This window comes from Prinia subflava, chromosome 1, assembly GCF_021018805.1.
Source record: "Prinia subflava isolate CZ2003 ecotype Zambia chromosome 1, Cam_Psub_1.2, whole genome shotgun sequence".
Lineage (NCBI taxonomy): Eukaryota > Metazoa > Chordata > Aves > Passeriformes > Cisticolidae > Prinia > Prinia subflava.
Window position 1 is genome coordinate 87452605 of NC_086247.1, and position 20658 is coordinate 87473262.

Sequence of the window (20658 nt, forward strand, 5' to 3'; positions counted from 1 at the left end):
AGATTTTTCTACTGTCTTCTGGATTTTCTTCTGGAGGGGAAAAAGTAGCAGACTCAAAATTATCTTCCCTCCAGCCCCCCCCCCCCCTCCCCCCCCCCCCAGTCATGGAATGTCTTTACATAAAGGATGTGAAATCCCCTATATTTTGCCTACCCCTTACCAAAATTACTCAAGAGATGGAGAAGTGCACTAGGCAAGTGTTTTTAGGAAATCTTCAAAGGCAAATGAAACTGAATCAAATCCATGCTACTCAACAGCTCAAGGTAGAGGAGGCAGCTGCATATTTTCGAGGAAAGAATCTCACTTTGGTACTAGTGCAAACCTCACACTAAAATTTGTGAAAGTCTATCATTTAAGAAAAATTTTGAAGTAACACAGAGACTGTTTGGATGTTTTTCTGTATATTCATGTTAAATCTTGATTTGTAATGCAACTAAAATGCTTTTGTATGTAAGTTTAATCCTAAAAGACTGTAGAAAGTTATGTTTTTACATACTCATTTGTATGCTGAAAGAGAATCTTTTATCTGTGTGATTTTTAATATACCCAGACACAGAATCATATTATGAGATCAGCAGCAGATTATCATTTGCAGAGAATCCATTAAATGCCCTGGAAGGAATGCTCTCTTCTGCCAAAGTGTCATGGTTTAAGTCCAAGTGACATTGTAAAGGCTAAGTGGATTTTGTTCTCAGTTGCACACTCTCCTCGTGGTGCTAGTAGCTTGTTCCAGACAACTCTGGGCACTTCTGTACTTCTTCATGATCAACAGGTTGTTGACATGTTTGGCCATCTAGTTCCCTGAGCACAGCAAAAAGGATTGTTTGGGATAAGTGTGTGGTAGAAACGTCCACAAATGTGGACATTTCATTTATGTCTGTCATAGCAAACGGTAGGTTAAAATTCACAGACTTATGCCAGGAGCCCTGCTAGCTGCACTCGTGCTAGCTGCTACATGAAGTCACCAGGTTCATTAGCTGAGCCTGTCCATGTGCAGTCTCAGATCTCTTATATGCCTGTCCTCTTCTATAGAGTGAGAACCCTTGTCCTAGTAATATTTCTCATATTAGAATTTCTACATAAAATAGAGCAGGCAAAGGTTTTTGCCTCGTGTTGGATAAAACCGATTCTGGTTTTGATGGAAATGAGTGGCCATTATGTGTATACAAAATGTATGTTATCTGGACCAGGTCTTATCTTAAGAATATATATACCAAGAGGGCAAAGAATGAGAATTCTAACTGAAGTTATGTGAAAAAACTAGTTAAAAGGAAGCAAACAAATAAAAAACCCCACAGAAACCACACAAAAACCCCCTAATGCCCCTAAAAAACAAAAAAGAAAACACCCGAAAAAGCAAGCCCATTTGAAGGCCAAACTGGAAACACTGAAAATTACAGAAGAGTCCCCAAACAGAGATTGGAGCCCTGCAGTTGTGGCCTCACTATGGTAAACTAAATCATCTGTACAAGCTGGTTCCAATAAACCATTCAACATGATAAAGGAATGCTATTATATTACAAAGCCCAGAAGGCTCTGGTACTTCCACTGTCATGAACCGAATAGGTTAAAAGTATTTTAATGCAACTGGCATAGCTTTCTTCAGTGAAAACAGAGCTATACAGAGAAAAAAAATACTCCTTTATTAATGTATATGGTAGGTCACTAGGACAAATTAGAGGGAAGTAATCTGGTTTGTTCCAATCATTCAGTACTGTGAGAACAGTTTAAGAAGCTATGTAAAGGCAGCTGGGAAGCAAATGATTTTTATAAGAAGTCTTGTAATAAAAAGTGTCTCTTGAAAAATGAATTGCATGTTGCAGTTGAGGGGCCCCTGTCAAGATGCAGTCATGTTTTTTACTGGGGGGAAAGTTAGCCCAGAACGAGTCTCTGGAAGGAAGACTGCACTTTGGCACTTTGCAGTTACTGGTTTTTTCTTTCCTTCCTGGTTTCAGTGCTAGCAGTGTGACAGAGGAGAGAGACTGTTGCCTGTGAATGATAATTCCTATTCTGAAACATCCACTCTTGGAGTTCTGTATTGCCTCTGTGGTCATCTGACATTCAGCAAAATAGGATAAAGACAAAACAAAGCCTGTGAGCCAAATGCCAGAATCCTTACTCAAGCTCCATTCCCTGCTTTTTGATGAAAAATGTCTGAGAATGGGCTGCAAGAGAGAAGAATTCACTGTGAATTTCAGCTTCTCCTTGAATTCTCTTGTCAGAGTGGGTTTTAAATCCTGGAAACCTCTGCCCTTAAAATGTGGAATTCGTATGTTAGGCGATCTGAAGGCATCAAACAATCAAATATGAATGCTATAGCATTTGATGATAGCTCTGTGGCAGCAGGGTTCTACTGAATTTGTCTGATGGTGTTTGTTTATGGTGTATATATAGAGGATCTGCTGGGCCAGGCAAATTCCTTGGGAATGAGTTGACACGGGTTCTTTGTACAAGGACCAGCAAGGCATGATTTTTACCTTAGTCTATGTGGGCAAAAATCCCAGCATTCCAAAAACCCTTGAACTTTTAATTATTTTCTGTTGAGAGTCATTTTTGTGATCTAGATGGACTCTGAGAAGGAAGGAGCTCCACAGCTAGGATGCCTTGGCCATGTTAGACGATCTGGGGTAACAAGATCCCCTTACCAGTGAAGCCATCGGAATTTTTGTTGTGGAAGTTGTTGAGGCCACAGGATGCTTGAGGTAAAGCCTGTAAAGACAAAGGAGGGGAAACACTGCTAAGTCAATGCTTTCTGTGCGAGGGGGGAGCCACAAATTTCTGTATCTCTTCTGTAGCTGTCAGTGCTGCTTCTTAATTGAAGGTCTAGGATCTCCGCAGGTGTAAAAGGACACAACTCCTCCAAAAGGCCACCCAGCTTTACTTGGCTACCTTGGTTGAAGATCAAGCCTTTAAACATCATGAGGCTTTGTAGACTACTATGATTTGGGTCAGGTCTCCCGGAGGTACAGTCAGTATAACTCAGCACATTTCTAGGAAGTTGCTCCAACAGACATAGGCTGCACAATTAGTTCTTGGATTTCATTGTAATTCACAGAATCAGAGGCAAAAATAGAGTCCTGAAGGTGCATTGTTGTGTCAGTTACATTTGCTTAGACATCATTGTCCTTCACCACAAACCTGCCAGTGCAGTCATGGAAATTAGTATCTTATGTTTTCTCATGTTAATGACGAATTAAGAGCTATTACCTCTCCTTCACCACACCTCCTTCCCAGAAACCCTTGATTCTGCAGTACTTGACAAAGAAAAGCGAATTCAAATATTAAGCAAAACTTCTTGTCACAAAAAGTATGGAATAAAAAAAAGTCACGAAATGCTCTGTATCATTTACGATGTAATCTCCTGGCAATAGAAAGCTGGCAATGTGCTACAGTCATGCTTTCAATTACATTACTAAGTAATCACACATTAAAGTCTAATGGCAAATGATTCTTTATTCCCAGGCTGCCCCGTCCAATTGTTTTCTAAATTGGTTTCAGGAATAAGGATGCAAGTATGACTGCAAAAATATTATTTATGGTTTGGAAGTCATCTTTTGTATCTTTTTTTCCCCTGTGTGCTTTTGGCAGATAGTTCAGAATGTAGGTTATTATTTCTAGGGACATGTTAGAATTTGACAGTTAAGAAATGCTTAAACCTCATGATAAACTTGATTGGATTGATAGATAGAGTTGTCATACTTTCATTGCCACCAAATATGTTTTTTGTCCTGTAGGAAATTCATAGTTGCTCAGGTGAGACCTCTTTTGGAATTTGGTACTTTTTGCCTTTCTCATGCATTTGCATTGCTTCTTCTCAGTGCCTGCAGCCACTGGTATGCAGTGAAAAGGATATACAAGCTTTGTGTCTTAACAATCTTAGAGTCTTCAAATATGATAAAGTGTAGGAATTATGGTGCTTTTCTTAATAATAATAATTAATAATAATAATTCCCTGAGGAACAGACAACATCAAAGTACAAAATAATTTTCAAAGATTTAAGAAGGTAAACACTGAAATTGTAGTGGAAATTCATGTGAAATGTTTGAAGTTTGCCTGTATATTGCACTTTGGAAAAGTGTATTTCTACAACTGATATTTTCTTTTCTCAATATCATTTTGTTTAAACATTTTGGAAGTACTTAATCTCATGATAGTTCTTAACAAACAAGTATTTTACACTCAACTATATTTTTGCATAGAAGAGAAAAATAAAACACTTCATAAAGTCTAATTAATCAAGCCATCACACATTAAGGTCATCAAAAGAATGCTGCATCTCTGGTATTTACTCGAGTATTACTTGGTAACTTGCCACTTGGGTACAAAGAAGGAAGAAATGCAGAGCAGGCTTGTGTGAAGACTATGAGGTCACAAAGAGAAAAGAGCTTATAAAGAGATAGATCTCTGTGCATTCCATAGGACTGCTCCAGACCCACCTGAAGCAGCCAAGACCATGAGCAGCAGCTGTCTGTCCATCAGTGTTTGATGCTCTGAGCACCGAACTTTGGTCTTGAAATATTTTGATGTTTTGGATGGCCCAAGTGGAAGTCTGTTTCCCTATTGACATCACTCCCAGTTTTGGGAAACCTTTCCATCATCTGTGGTACCTTCAGAGAAGCAAATCTTTATGCTGCTTTTAGTATCAATATGCATATACAAAAATAGATTCTGGATTTGTATTACACAGATAAGTATTTAACAAAACCACAACTGTTGTTGGGTCGCAACTTATGAATCAAATATATTAGGGCAATATGAGTTTCTCTTAGTTCCTGCTGCTCTTACTGTTTCTGCCTCTTGTTCTCTCTGTGTTGTGGTGCTTTGCATGACATGGAGATACTGTGAAACTGATTTTTTTTTCTCAGTTTCATTCTTCCTATGCTGTAACACCAAGTGTGTCATCTGGTGGAAAAATGCTGCTACCAGAGACATAGACCCAGCAGGAGCCCAATGTGAGCACTGCCAAGCTGCCCCAGAGCCCAGTATGAGCCCTGCAAGGTTTGATGAATTCTAAATGTTAATTAAGTCAGATGGCTAGTTTTAGTTAAGACCATAAGTGGGTCTGATCCCTGTGAGATTTTGCTATAGTGAAAATGTGAGTACGAGAAATTACATTGCCGTAATGACTTTCGCAGAGTCTGTACACCGAGCCTGGTAACTGAGCTAGTGAAAGGGGTTGCTTGCTGTGTGGGAGGGATATTGTAAGGCAGCATTAGACCATAGTAAAGATGATGTTTAATATAGAAATGGAACTGAAACAAGTGTTGTTGTGGTAGATGGATCTGGTTGTTTGATTTGACTGCCTCAGTCTTTGCTTTGTACTGCAGCACTTTATGTAGTTGTGGCTGCCAGGGCAGACACCCTCTGAGTTTTAGGAAGGAAGCCACTACAGTCAGTTGTGGTAGAAGTTTTTGTCTTGGTGGTGTTTTTACTAATGAAATACCTGACAGTTGGATGAAGAAAATTTTCAGAAACGACCTGGTGCTGCTCCTTAGCTCCCAAATTAGGAAATGAAATGGGTCATTTGAGAAAACTGTTGTGTTTGGGACCCACAGCAGGACAACCCTGACCTTACGCCCTGCAGCACCGTGAAAGGAGATGTATTGCCAACAGGTTGTGAGCTATGCAATGTGGACTTTGAATGAGACTCTGATAAAGATCTTTCACCTAAGTCCTGAGTTAAATTTGACAGGCCTAAGTAGGACTGTGCCTCAGTGGAAGTAGATAGTCTGAAATAGTCCTGCATTATTTGTGTGATTGGTTTGCTTTTGATGCAACATTTTGTAGGTACACTGGATTTTATGTGGAGAAGTCATAGTTTTAAGGGTAATGCTATAAATACTAAGGTAAACAACTGTATAAATAATTCCTTTAAGTGTTTCTGTCTCATAAGTGCTCTTGAGAGACTTTACCATTAGTATGCTTTATATTGAAGTATATTTAAGCAGGAAGTCTAGAGTATCTGCTTCTTGCATTTATTGGGTCACTTCTTGACCCGAAACAAGATCAGCTGAGGACAAACCCTAAGCATAAAAGAATAAGGTTTATAAAAATGGTAATTGCTGCAAGCGTTCTGTAAAGAAATATTTCTGTTGTGTGATTTTATCCATATCTGCCTCTTCTAGTGAAACAAGAGGGAGAAGAGAAGAAAATTAGGTTGGAAGTGTTCCAAATACTCTAAGCATAATTTACTGATGCTTGGTTTGTGCTACAAATGTTCAGAAATTAATTAGAAAACTGTCCAAATTCCCTGAGAGTGCACTGATATGTTGTCTTTCACCAAAGGTTGTTTTTAACAGTGAGAAATTGTTCTGGTAGACACTGTATTGAGAGTGTGCTAAGTACTTTCTGGTATATCACTTTATTTAAAGGTCCCCGGGCTTTATAATAATCCTGAGGTTTTATGCTAGGTGATGTACAAACAAAACGGGGACAATGGAATCAGTAAGAGCCCATGAAATGTGGAAAATCTGAAGAAGAAAATGTGTATTCAGGATGCCTTTATTCCCATTTTATGCTGTACTGAAGCCACAGTAAGGTTTGCCCCAGCTGAGAAAGGTGGTTTAGGCACCTGCCTCCCAAAAACATCTAATTTATCTCTTGTAAATATGTGTGTTGGTATCTAAATAAACTAAGATTATGGTGGGTGGTCTAAAATCACATTATGTCTCTGTGACACAAGCAGCAATGAAACCCAGACCTGAATTCCAATCCTGTGGTTTAGCAGCACTGTCAACCAAATTTTAAATATGAATCCATTGCCATTTATTGAAGATCCTGTATCTCTCTGTCTCACCTTACCTCACAAATTCTGGAGAGTTCAACAAGTTTTAACTTTCTTATTGTTTATATGACTTTGGCTTTTTTAATCCTTTTTCAGTTATTGTCTGTGATGGTGTGAGCAAGGTATGATCTAGTTCCAGTCCAAAAGCAGAGTGATTCGGGTCAAGTTGCACAGGTGCATGTGTTTTGCAACTCAGTTCAGGCTAATAATTTAACCTCATTGCTGCAGAAATGAGCTGAGTCACAGAACTTTGAGTCAGTTTGAACTGCAGGGATTTTTTCGTGGGTGTCCAGGAAGCACAAGTTTACAAGTTTTGTGCTAAAATGCTTACCTACATTTTAGTCAACATTTGTTCTTCCAGCCTAAGCAGATCTTAATTCCTCTTCTGGTATTAAAACCATAAAAATTTTACTTATGATTGTATGCAGAGACATTAAAACATTGCTTTGGCTTCATTATTTATGGGGGATTTAATTTATTTTGCATTGTTATGACTTCTAAAGAAATATTACACATGAAGATGAAATATATTTGAGATCTAATTATCTTTTTGTTGTTATGGAATATTTTTTTTTTCCTTCTAAGAAGGAATTTTGAGAGGAGACTCACATCAAATGGCTGAACTCATTATCTTGGAATAATGTAACTTAGGATGGACTTTGACCTTAATAGACTGTGGACTAGTTTCTATGTACATCTTGTATTTTGGACTGTGGGGTTCTTCTGATTACCATGTTCTGCACTTGAAGTGAGAGATACTTTGAGTTCAGTAATTTTGGATTTCACTCCATGAAGATTAAAATCTATGACACTGAGAAATGGTAAAAGCCTCCAGGGATATTTCAGATATACGAAAGTGCAGTGAGCCTGTCTATATAACCGATCACACCTTGGCTTAGAAGCTTATTCTGAAATCAATGCCACACAACTATGCACAATATCAAGGGAAGTCTTCAGATGAAAATATGAAATTAGGGAGTGTTCAAAATTATAAATGCATGCTACTTTCTTCAGATGAAAAGCCAGTTATAGAATAATAATTTTTTTTGTTTCTTTTAATTTAAAGAACATGACCAAAGATAACTAGAAATTGATTCAGTTGAATTGTTTTCAAGGAATCAAATAACTTATTTCCATGGGCTCTTAATTTAAGCCTGTGGATAGGGGAGCTTAGCTGGTGAACACACACGTTCATATAAAACTTGAGCTGTCATCAAAGGGGGGCTTATGCCCTCAAAATTCACATGAATGACTTCTTTTTAAATTCAGTTCAATATATCTTTTTTTTGTTTTCTTTTTTCTACCAGATTGTGAGTTGAAACATTAATGAATATATGTAAAGGAGAGAATTAAAAAGAAAGACTTCTGAGCTAAATTTTCTTAAACTTTATACAGCTGCAGACAACAATAAATTTATTTGTATAATGTGTATATAAATGCATATATGCACAAACATTCTGATGGAGAAATACCAAAGACTTGTGTACTGGAAATGCAAAGGATGGCAAGGAATAGTAATACATGAAATAGTTCATCAGAGGGTCTGAAAGTACTTTCCTTTCAGAAGTAGTAGTTAATTTTTCCTGAAAATGCCCTTTATGACAAAGCTCATTTTAAAAAAGAGTGTTAAGAGATCAAAAGTGTTTGTGACCATTTTAACTTATTCCTAAATTCAGAAAAATTTGTTTCTTACTCTCAAATGCATTCAAGGTAATGGCTAATTATAAGCATGTGCTAAAGTTACATGGGCATGAATATATAATTAATTTTTAAGGGCTCTTGCTATATAGGTTTTCATTTCTGACTCAGCTCTCACTGTGGAAAGTCATGACGTATTTTTATTCCTCAATGAATATCAAAATGTCTTAAGTTCAGCAGAAACAATTACTTCTTTTTCTAAAAATTATTATTAATATGGATCAGCTCTTTAGTTTAATTCTGATTCTACTGTCTGCTTATGTATTGCCATAAATCTGAAGTATCTTGGGTAAGTTACAACATTAGATCATTCATAAAACTATACAAAAGGATTATGCTGATGTCATCCTATATGCTCTATCTTTTCCTTGACGTATGTGATCTGCAATAATTGATTAATTACTGTATGTTTATAGTTAGGCATTGAAGTAGTTATCATGATTTTGTAGTAACCAGTTCCTCTTCTTGCTGATTCTTTTACTCTAGACAATAAAAGAAATTCAAAGTAAAAGCCAATGACTGTATATCCTGTGCATTAAGGTTGCCATTTGGTGGCCTAATTAAAAAATTCTGCCAGTTACTAACATAATTTCAAACAAAGTTTGATGGAGACCACTAAAAAGGCATTGTCCTACAGCCTGAAGGCAGAGATCATGTTCAGGAACAATCCCTTTTGTCTGTGAGCGAGTACATTGTTCATTCTTTGGAAATCTGACAAAAATATTTGTTGCTGACATTTACATTTCTGTTGAGCTGTATGAAAATATTCCATGTAATTGCATCCCACATGAGCAGACCTCTCAGTGTCCTGGAGTCCCAATGTGTGCAACAGCTTTTCCTGCTCCACGTGAAGGGGGGAAAGGAGTGCAGACATCTGGTCCCAGGGGGAGCACAGGTCTGTGTGATGGTGTGACAAGGGGGAGACCCTCCTCTTGGATGCAGGCAGGTGACAGGACAAGTGACAGGTGTGTTTGTGCTGGTTGGGAGTTTTGGGGGTCCAGGACTGTTGAGAGCAACAGTCTGCTATAAGGCACGGGTGACCTGCCAGCTCTTGGCACCTTTCTCTTGCACTCTGGACAGATGGAGAAGGTGACTGGCAGCTGATGTCTGGTTCATCGTGTCTGGGGACAGACACAGTGCTGTCCTACCAACAATGTGAAATACTCTCATTTGGGTTTTCACACCACATCCTCTACCTGTGGGCTCTGCAGCCCTGGATCTTCAGAGTCTGCCTGAGCTACGACTGTGTCTTTTCCCAGCTCAGCCACAGCTGTGCCTTTGCCTGGCCAAGGGCTCTGTTGATCCCGACTGAGACCCGTGGACTGATTTCTAGGGTTGACCTTGGACCTGATTTGTCACCATGGACCATTCCCAGAGACCACAGGGTTTGTCTAGCCCTGGCTACTCCACAAGAAATATCTGACTTCCCAGCTTGACTCAGGCCTGCCTTATCACCTCAAAATTGCCTCATGATCTCCCTTTTGAACCTGGCCACCATCTCTGTCCCTTGCTTTACTTGAGGACAATGGCACATGCCACCTGCCTGGTGAAATCCTACCCTGCCAACTGTGTTATCAGCCCCAGCTTCTGGCCCATTGTGCCGAAGGGTGAGAACCCTGGAATTTCCTGACACAATGATGGCTTCTGATTGTCAAGTTTCCCTTGTGTAGATACAATTACCTGGAAAAGTGCTATATAACACCAAACTGAAGTTTACTGCTTACAGTGTACTTCTGTTGTGTTGTAGGGTTTGAACCAAGAGAAGTATGAAAGGACACGGTACTGGGGTGGACAAATCCCAGCAGTTCATTCGTGCTTCTTGAAGTACAATTGTGTCTTTTATTGGAAGCAACATATGCAACTATTGCTCATTTCTATCGCAGCAAGAACTGCTGTTTTGTTTCTACACCTTATCTCTAAATTGGCGTGTAGAGGTGCATGAGTCCCTTCAGTGACCTTTAAGAAAGTGGAGGTGCCTCAGCTCCGTGCCCCAAATTAGACACGTCTGAGTCTGAGCACTTCCAGTCATCACCCGTTGCACATTTGAAACATCTCATGAAGCGGATAGGCAGATTTCAAAAATCTATTTTTCATTCATTTCGGTTCAGTCCATATGTTTTTGTGCACAAAAACCTCCAACTGTATTTAAGAGTTAGCCGAAAACCTGGTATAAATATGTTGGCTTACAGTGATGGCTGTTCTCATTTTGTATTTTGAGAGGATGTTTGCAACGCAAGGAAATCAGGCTGCAGATGTTTGAGTTCCTGTGAGGGCTCATGATAGAGAAACTAGACGTTTAAAGTGTTTCCAGTGGAATAAAAAGTTACTGCAGATGTAGACACAAGGGAGTTTTTAACTGCTGGTTAAAAGCCTTGCCTAGAGTTGTTCACAGTTGTGAAATAGTGACAAATCCCTGGTAATGGCTTTTCATCTGTGCATCCTGTAAAATACTGTAATGCCACTTCACATAATTGAACTGGAAGGTTATCTAAAATTCAACTTCATGCTAACCTTACAAGAGTATAGATTTAAATTTTATATCCTAGTGTTCAGATGGCATAGGGCATGTTTGGAAATGCTCTCTAAAATAATGTGTTGTTTTCTGTTCATATTGCAACTTATCTGGAAATTTCTTTAAAAATAATGTCTTTCCAAATAGCTTATCAAAATCTTTAAGGTATTTAGTCCATAGTGACACTCTGTACTAGATCCTAAAAGCACTGTATAAGAAATAACCATACTAATGATAGTTATTTTTTCACTGGAAGTCTACAGAAGTAGAACAATGTACTGGACATTGCATTTAATAGAGTTAATTAGTATACAATGGTTATTTAATATGTTAATCAAGATTTAATCATGATAAAATAGACTAATCTTGCCATTATTCTGCCATTATAAAAGCGTAATTCAAATAGATTGGAAAAAAATTCAGTACGTTCTTGTCAGTCTCTTAAAAACTCTGAGCTCTGTAGCACTGAAGTGCTCCGACATACATTTCAAAATTAGCTGTATTTAATCAAAGTAAGTTTAATTCAGTTAGTGTTTTTGCATTAAAATGAACAGCCACTCATTTGACAGAAACAAGTTCAGCACATAATTCTGCAAATATGTTTTCTCTTTTAGTTTGGTTTCCTAGGGAGGAGGCTGAGGTGGTCACTGTGTCTGTCTCTGCTGTTGTTTATTCCTCCTTCTGACCATCCTCATGATGTCCAAACTCTTGGAAATCTTCAGCCAGATTTGTCAGAAGAGGAGCAGTTCTGAAGCAATGAAGTGTCCATGAGCTTCAGAAATGTATGGAGGAAGAGGGAGTTAATACTAGCAGCTGACAAAGTGACTGCAAGCTGAGCTCACACACTGGACTCTTGGGAATCTGCACAAGAGAAAGGCACCACAGATGCATTATGGAGTTAGTTTGGGTTTCATTAGATGATCCAACAAGTACAAATTCATAGGAATACAGACCTCATTAGTTTCTCTGAGTTACTTACAGAAAAAGTTGTCTAAATTTTGCAGCAGGGACGGTTGTTGATGGGGCTTTAATCTTGATAGATATATTGATTATGCAGGCCAGCATATTTACTACAGCTTGCAATGATCTCTCTTCAGCTACCCCTTGGACTGTTTTCTAAGGGAAATCAAAGCAAAGATGCCTCACACTTGAGTTGAAGCACACTAAGGATGCACACTTTTGACCTAGACCATGGTGAAAAAAGGGAGAGGTCGGTTTAGTCACAGACACAGGGCAGCATATTTCATTAGGAAGGGAGAAGATGCCATCTCACTTAGGTATGTAGTAGCCCAGTCGTACCAACAGCCACAGTTTATAAGTAACACCAATTATAAATTTGTGATTAAAATCAATTATTTTCATTTCCCTCTAGCTTTTGGGACAGTTTTCAGAGTTCATGGTTTTGGTCTATCCTCTGTAACCGAGGGGTTATCAATATTTTAACTCTCTCTTAATTAAGTCTGATGCACTCATGACTTCAGGGTTGAATCTCTAAGAAATCTGTAAAACAAGTTTTCACAAGAACTTGTGATGCTCCAGATAACATTATCTGTGCTTCCAAATTTTATAGTATTGTTTATTTCAGATTTTTCACTAGTTTAAATGAGTAAATCATACTAATATAAATAAGTAAATTGGACTAGTTACAAGTATTTAGAGGTTTGACTTTGCACCTAAGATAAAATCTTGTTGATTTCCAATGGGTGTCATGCTTCTACATAGTTATGAATGCTATTAATATTTGTGTATTGTGGATTTGGTGTCTAATTATGTTTGCAGAAATACTGTTCTTCCAAGATCATGAAACTTTTTTTTCCTATTCACTGTGTTTCTTCAATCTGTGGGATTGATTTTTTTTGTTTGTTTGTTTTATTTTTTTTTATACTGCTAAAAACAACAGTGTGGATAACATACCCTGTTAAATTTTAGTTCTGGAGAATAATTTCATGCAGACCTTTATGTTAGAAGGCTCTCAGAATGATTACCTTGTAGGGAAGTTTACCATACTGTGTCTCTTAGCAAAGAAAAGCCAGGTTTAGTGATGTTTATTTCCTACTGATCACTTTTGATATGAGCTGTGCTTTGGAATATTTTCTGTGTTAAATTTTGTTATGAATCTGTTAAAGAATCATTCACAGTTATGAGATGAAAATAATTGCTGCTAATTTTTCCAACGCTTTTTTTAACAGAAAGATCAACAAAGAGTAATCAATTATTTCTGATCTGGGGTTCAGTTTGACCTAATAGTGACCAGAACAAGTACCTGAGCGAAATTAAGTCCTGACACAAATAATGGTGTAAATTATATGAACATCTTGCTTTTAGTAGTAATGAACCTTTTTTCAGAATCCTGAGCTATGACACTGTAGAACCCCATGTTCTTTTTTCCTTCATCTCTGCAATTCTGGCAGTCAGGGGATCTAAACTGAAGAACAGGGAAACCTCCAGATGACCTCCCTTTCCCTGCAGAAGTCTTGAGCAGTCAGAGCAGAAGCTCTGCCCCAAACAGGCTGTGTCATCCACTGATTGGGTGTGTGCTGTGGGGATGCTGCCTAGGTAAATTATGGCAGGTTTCAGCCTTGAAAAGTAACTAATGTGGAATATTCACTTTATACCAATAATTTTGAAGCAGTTGCCTACAAATACTAATGGCTACTTCTGAGCACCCCCATTTCCCATGCAGGAGTGACCACTGCCCCTGTAATGCTTCAGTATTCTGTGACTTGAAAATGTTTGTTTGCTGATTTCTGCAGTGCAAAGACTTTGGTGAAATTTTCAGTGGGCAGTGTAGAAACTCAAATTGCCCAAACATTTTTTGGAACCTTAAGTACAAGCATTTTGTTCAGTCAACTGAAATATGTCATTTCAGATGATTGGGGAAATTAACAGGATATAGGGGTGTTCAGTTAAATGTTGGCAATACAGTACTCAGATTTTCTGATATATAATTTTTCTTCTTCTTTCCTTTTTGAAGCTGTTTGGAAAAAAACCCCACAACTAATTGTTAAACTTAATTGATAAACTTATTGTTCCCCTTTATTTTTTGGGAGAAAGTTATTTTTGTTATCCAAGTTTCAAAAATGACCCATGTTCTTTTCTCATTAAAATCTTCACTGATTATTTTCACTGAAATTTTAATTAAGAATGAATGTAGATCAATTGCTAAATAGTCCATTTTCCAAAATGTTATAGTCTTGGAAGGGACAGGATAGCTCTGGAAAATTTAAAATATTTCTAATCTTTTCTTCATTTAAAACATATAGAATGGAAATGAAAATTTTCCTCTCAAATGCTTGAGACAGTTTTTACAGAAAAAATGAGATGCTCCAAACAGTTTAAGGTCTCATATGGAAAAAAATAATCCATGTAGTTTTACAGTTGTTGTTAAGCCAGCTCAAGAAAAGGATAATTTTGATACCAAAATGGATTTGAGATTCAGGGCAGGCACATGACTGAGAGCCAAATTTTTTTTTTACCATTTATTAGGGACTTTCTTCAATAGTGATCTTCAAGAGATCTCTGTATTTATTATGTTCTGTTTGTGCACCAGCTGGCTTTCTGAAGGTTTCAAACTCCCAGAACATTGCTGTTGTAAATACATGGAATTATTTCTGTATCCTAGTTATTTCTATCTGTAGTTCAGAATCACAGATGCTAGCTCATGAAATTGAAGAGTAGCATGTTAAAAGCTAAAAGAAATATTGACTACCCCCATGGGATTTAACCAGCAGAAGGTATGGTGAGAATTTTTGAAGAGAGAGAGAGTTTATTTTTGAACAGTTATGATGATGGATAATTTTGAGTTGTGCTGTTGCTTTTTTTTTTGGTGGTTTTTTTTGTTTGTTTTGGTTTTTTTTTTTTGTTTGTTTGGTTTTTTTTGGTTTTGTTTTGGTTTTTTGGGGTTTTTTTTTGTTTTTTGTTTTTTTTTTTTTTTGTTTTGGTTTGGTTTGGTTTGGTTTTTTTTGTGACTTTGAAGGGATTTCAGTTCGTGTGATTACAGTAAGATGATGTTTTATCTGATCTGGTCTGTGAGGGCAGTAAATGTTACTGAAATAACTGTGAGCCCTTTAGTCCACCTGTGAGCAGCCGGAGGAGCTTCTGTGGCCAAGGCTGCTACTTTGATGTGACTGCACAGGAGTTCCAAAACTTGAGAGTGCAGAGAGAACCTCTCTGGATAACTGCATTACTACTCAGCAAGTAGGACAAGTAAAAGACTGCAGAGGTTTTTTTTTTTTTGTGTGTGTTGGTTTTTTTGGGGGTTTTTTTTGGTGTTGGTTTGATTTTTGTTTTTAATGATAACTTTTTGAGCTGCTGGGTTAGGTAGGCTGCTGTAGAGAGTCTAATAGATTTACAGGAATCTTCAGAATGAGTTGGAGATTAAATTCCTCCAGCTTCATACCCTCTAAGTCTAGTTCTGGAGGTGCTGAATGCAGGAAAGAGTATAAAGAACCTGGAGTTGATACAGAAAGGGCAAACTGTTCTGTGCAGGGCTAGTTCTCATGTCCCTGTGCCTAGGATGGCAGGCTGAGTGAGAATTTTACTGATGGAGGTGTTTTACGTGAACACAAATCAGTTGAAGAACCACTAGCAATGCTCTCTGATGTAGGAACAGCCACAAAAGTCATAGTTAAAGCTGGTTGAAGTACATTTAGAATGTTTTTCCTGCAATTTTTTTTTCTGGGGTGATTTTTGTGGAGGTTTTATTTTGGGGGTTTTTTTTTTGGTTTTGTTTTGTTTTGTTTTGTTTTTTCCATTGTGCTGCTTTAACTGTAAACATAAAACACATTTTAGCCCATGAATCATTATCTGATTTTTCCCTGTTGTCATCCTGTGAAATGCTGAGATACTTTGGCTGCATGATTGGTCACCTGAATTACAAGGTATTGGTGTTATTTTTGTATCTGACAGCTTAAATGTAATGAGTTGTATATTCTAGAAGCCTTGAAGGTCTACTGGATCTGCCAGAATAATTTGATGTATGTTTTTTCACTGGTTTCTTTGTTAAGAATTTTTGGCCGGAAACACAGTATTCTATAGCATTTGTCCCAAAAAGGAAGGTAGAATTTTCCTTTTTCTTACAAAAAGAATTTACCTCACTGTGGAATACCATTCTGTTTTTTCATCTGCCAACTGGAGTAGTGGACCTCAAATTTGTTTACTGTAAGCACTTGGGTGAAGGAAACTTTCCTCACACAAAAAACAAGATCAGTTAACATGTTTAAATTCTATTTGTAAACCACGGTTGTTTTTTTCGGTGATAATTCAAGTGCTCTGTTTAAATTATGGTTCTTCAATTCTGTGCACAAGTCTTGAATGTGACTGTGGCAATGAGATGGTGAGAGACCTTCTGATTTTTGTTTTTGTTCGGGTTTTTTAAATTTTTTTTTTTGTTTGTTTTGGCTCATGACTTGATACAGTGCATCACTGTTCCAAGATCAGGAGCTAAGGTACAATTATCTGTGGGCTTCTGGTGTCTGAGGAGGCACCACTACCTCAGAACAGTGCTAGGATCCAGCAGGTTTTGCAGGAGTATCAGGAAGTATTGTCATGGGAAGGACAGCGTGTGTGACAGCAGAGGAATTAAAGTAACTCGTGTGAAACTGGCGATTGCCCAAATGATCTAATTCCATTGAACTGGGAACTTGTGACACAATTCTTAGTGGCGAAGGGGATAAACGGAATGGATGGCCACTGTGCAACCGCAGATCAATAATCGTCCTTAAAAAGTAAGTACGGCCTCCGAGCACGTTTGACAAGAACTGGAAGTGATTCTTTGGCAGCGGCCTGTTTGCTGAGCCCAGTGAGAGCTGTCGGAGCTCCCCAGGGCTGGATGCAGGCGGGGCGCTGCGCTGTCTCCACCGGGTGCAGTCAGCAACTCGGGTCATTGGCAGCGTCCAGCACAAAACACCTCCCGCCCAGCTGCGCAGGGACTCTTGTCTCTTCTCGGGACACTACTAGGAAGCTCTCCACCTTTCAAAGCAACACGGGTAATGTCATTTTCCCTTTTTAATTTATTTTACTGTGTTCTTTTCGCTCCCCCGTGCGCCGGGATGCGCTGGGCCGGTGCCGGCAGGTGGCAGTGTGGGCGTGCGGATGGCGGCCGCCGGGCCCCGCGCCGGAAAGAAGCCCCCCAAAAATGGCTTTTTTGCCTCAAGAGTTTGTTCAGCGAGCCCTGGGCCGCGGCAGTGTCAGCCCGCCAGGTCTCCCGAAAGAAGCCAGCAAAAGGCAGGTGCTGCTCTGCAAGTGCGCGCTCCGAAATGGGGCTGGAAAGCCTCTCGGAGGAGAGGCGGAAAAAGGAAAAGAGGAAAAAATAAAAAAGAACATATGTGTGCTATTCATTTATTCAGAGCCACGCACCCTGCCAATCATCCTTTACATCACTCGGTGCCGCGGGAAAAGCTGCTCAGAAACAATCTTTGTTACTCGAGAGAACCAGGCTTGTGCTTTTGCACCACTTGGAGAAAGCATGAAACATTTTGTCCCTTATGAAACTCGGCATGCACAAATCTATTAGAAGGTCTGAAACTTCTGGCCCTTAAGGATTCAGACCAATCAAGGCTAAACCCTCCCCTTACTTATTTTTTTTTCTTGCACTCACAAATAAAGTAAGCATAAAACAAAATCATGAGGAGGGAAAGGAGGAAAGATGTCAGAACTGTCCGCCCAGGTTCAGCTGTACGGCTGTAAAGATGCTGTGTGTGTGTAAAAGACCTTGAACAAAGTCAGTACCGGAGAAGCAGTTAAAAAAAATAAAAATTCATTTGTAGCTAATGAAAGCTCGCCTTAACAGAAATCACACCATCAGCATTAACAGAAGGGATGCGAGATCTTTCCTGAAGGGAGATCACAGAACGCCCTGGAAGAGGCTGAGAACCCTGTCTCATGGGACGCCTGGGAGGACTTGGATTTGCGGCAAGAGCCACACCTTGGGAGGACAGGAGGGCTCCAAGTGCCACTCTGGCAGAGTGAATCATGAATCCAAACAATTCAGATTTCTCTTTTCTTTAGTGGGGCTAGGTGGAGGTTGTTAAACGATGATATAGCGACCCATACAAAGGAAGCAGTTTAGAATGCCACTAGAGGACATGTATTGATCCCACAAAATCCAAGAGCTATGCTGCATATTTTTGATTATCATATATTGACATCTTATAGTTAGTTTACTTAAAAAATGTTATTGCTTATAATTAGGGTGGGGTATATTCTCATTCAATTACTCAAGTAATTAGGTTCATAGCTAGTCTTATGCTATACCTTTCGTGCTCCAGTGATCTTTATTCTCCAGTTCAATACATATTGAGCTGGGACCAACTGCCTTTCGACTTGGTTTGCCTAAAAGTCACATTAGCCCTTAACTCCAGGTTATCTAATATTAAGATAAAGCAGAGGTCTTACTTGTGGTGCAGGATTTTCTCCTTATAAATTTCTGGAAGAAACAAGACCGGGCACCTTTGCTAACAAGCATACATGCGGTACATTGTACTCCCTCTGTTTCCTGTTAATTGCTGCCTTCAGTTTCCACGGGGAAAGTGTTTGTAGAGGTATAAAAACATGAACAGATCTTCCGAGATACGCTAGATGGTTCCTCTGGACCTGCCTGGGATCATATACCATAAGCACTAACACCACAGAACTATTTCTTGGGCCTCTTAACGCTTTTATCAGCCTCTGCCCAGAAGAAGGAATTTGCCCCTTGGGGGAGGATTCTCTCTGCCACGCCTGTGTTGTGGATTTGGGGATTTTTTTGTGAAGCCTGTCACCTCTTAGTGAGCTCATGATGTGAGGGTAGGGTGAGATGGAAGACATTCTGTTACACTTTGCAGGCAAGCCCATAATAAACTCCTTCTCACTAGTTTGTTGTTTGTTTGTAGGTTTTGTTTTTCTTTTTTTTTTTTTTCTTTTTAAAATGTTATCTATTATAGGTCTTCCTAGTTTATAGTTTTTTGAAATATCAGGTTTTCACTGAGTAGCTTTTGCTGTATTCTGAGTCACGTGCATGATCTGGAGTATTTGAGAGTCATCTAGAAAATCTAGTGCAATGTGGAAAAATCCTGGGCTTGAATCTTTGCATCATTGTCCGTTTAAGGCTGGTGGAGATGGGGAGCTGTGCTAGAGGAAAACCAATTACTTTAAAATACTGAATATCCCTAAAATCAATATTGTTCACTCTCCATGTGTACTTAGAGAATTAGAGTCAGTTAATAAGTTTTGCATGTATGCTTCTGAGGGTAATTTTTTTTTTTTCCTGCAGTTTCTTACTTCTGCCCTTGACAGGAATAAACTGCACAGGAGGTTCTTAACCAGCAGCCAAAACAGGGACTCACATGTTTTTGTAAGTTTAGCTATACATCTGTTTTGGGTAAAATTGTTGCGGGAATGGAATTTGACCCATAGCATTGGGCTCTTAGTGTGACTTGTTTGGACTGCACTTAGAATTTGGTTTTGTTTATGTTAATCTGTAAATTCTAAAAAGAAAACCTACCTGAATCATACAGTGTGCTTGTCTGTTTTTCTGTCTGCTGGATGAAATCTGAAAATAAGAGGAAAAAACCACTGGTATTTGATCATAGCCATGAAGGAGACAAAAGCTCTTGGATTCTGCATAACGAAAGCTTTTCTTACTCCTTTTAGTGATGGGCTAGTCTCCAAAAACCTGTGAAGTGTTCAGTTTGCATAAACAATCAAAGATCTGGATGTTTATCTGAGGCTTTTCTGTGGCTCTTTGGGGTGGAAATGGGTTTGGGAGACTTAAGAAAATGAGCTCTTTGTGCTCTTTTCATTTGGTGTGGTCAGGAGTACAACAAGAACAGGTTTTTTTCCAGTCATTTGGCATTTCAGCTTCCTGTTGTGGTTCCACCTCAAGGTGACTGATACTGAATCAAAGGAAAGGGTCTTAAGGGTCACATTGGGAAGAGAGAACCTAGAAATAGTTTAAAAATTAAATTTCTGTCTTGACTTCCCTTAAATGACAAAGTCTATCTTCAAAATTTTGTCTGTGAAGGAATTCCTTATGCCCAAGGGAATTTTTCCCTATATTGGAATACCTGGGCAGTTGCTCTGGCTAGCCAGGTTAGGACTTGAGTGATAGATGGCACATGATGTTACTTGTTACATTCCCCTGTGGTAATAGTTTCTATCCCATCAGGGACCCCTAGAGCTTATAACCATGTCGTTTAACCCTTCCTCCCCTTTCTGACCCTATTGGCTGTGTCCCAAACTGCCCCTCCCTGGCAGGAGCTAAGAAAAGACCCTCTCCCTCTGTGCACGCCCTTTTTCTCTCTGGACACCACCTGGAATAAACGTCTTGAACTGCAGCTGGGGGTCAAAGTCTCTTTTGGAGTCCTTTGTCCTGTCCATGAAATATTCCTCCAAAGCCTTCTAAGGCCTGAGCTAGCATTGGAACCTCAGAGGGGTTAAAAGAAGGATTTATTTCAGTTACTCTCTTTATTGATTAATTTATGTCTCAGTTTACATTTCAAATTTTATTCTGTTCTATCCTTACTGATATCTTTAAGGATATCAGGAGGTGGGGGGGAGATCAAGGGTTGAGTCTTGAGTCTTTAAAAAACCCCAAAAAACCATAAACCCAAACAATAGGGGGTGGTCAGTTTCAAGCTGGACTGGCTATGTCGCAAGATTATTATTTTACTCCAGTGGATCTGC

At 38.9% G+C, this 20658-nt stretch overlaps 1 long non-coding RNA gene across 7 annotated transcripts in view; it reads left to right on the forward strand.

The window, feature by feature from the left end:
- The first annotated feature begins 11919 nt into the window (after positions 1-11919).
- LOC134552944 (uncharacterized) overlaps positions 11920-20658 on the forward strand; it is a 145637-nt gene continuing 136898 nt past the window's right edge. For 4 of the 7 annotated variants that reach the window (XR_010080989.1, XR_010080988.1, XR_010080986.1 and 1 more), the window contains exon 1: positions 14890-16982. This is a non-coding gene — a long non-coding RNA (uncharacterized LOC134552944). Of the gene's footprint in view, positions 16983-20658 lie in introns of all 7 variants that reach the window. The other 3 variants (XR_010080990.1, XR_010080984.1, XR_010080978.1) reach the window with 3 other exon arrangements.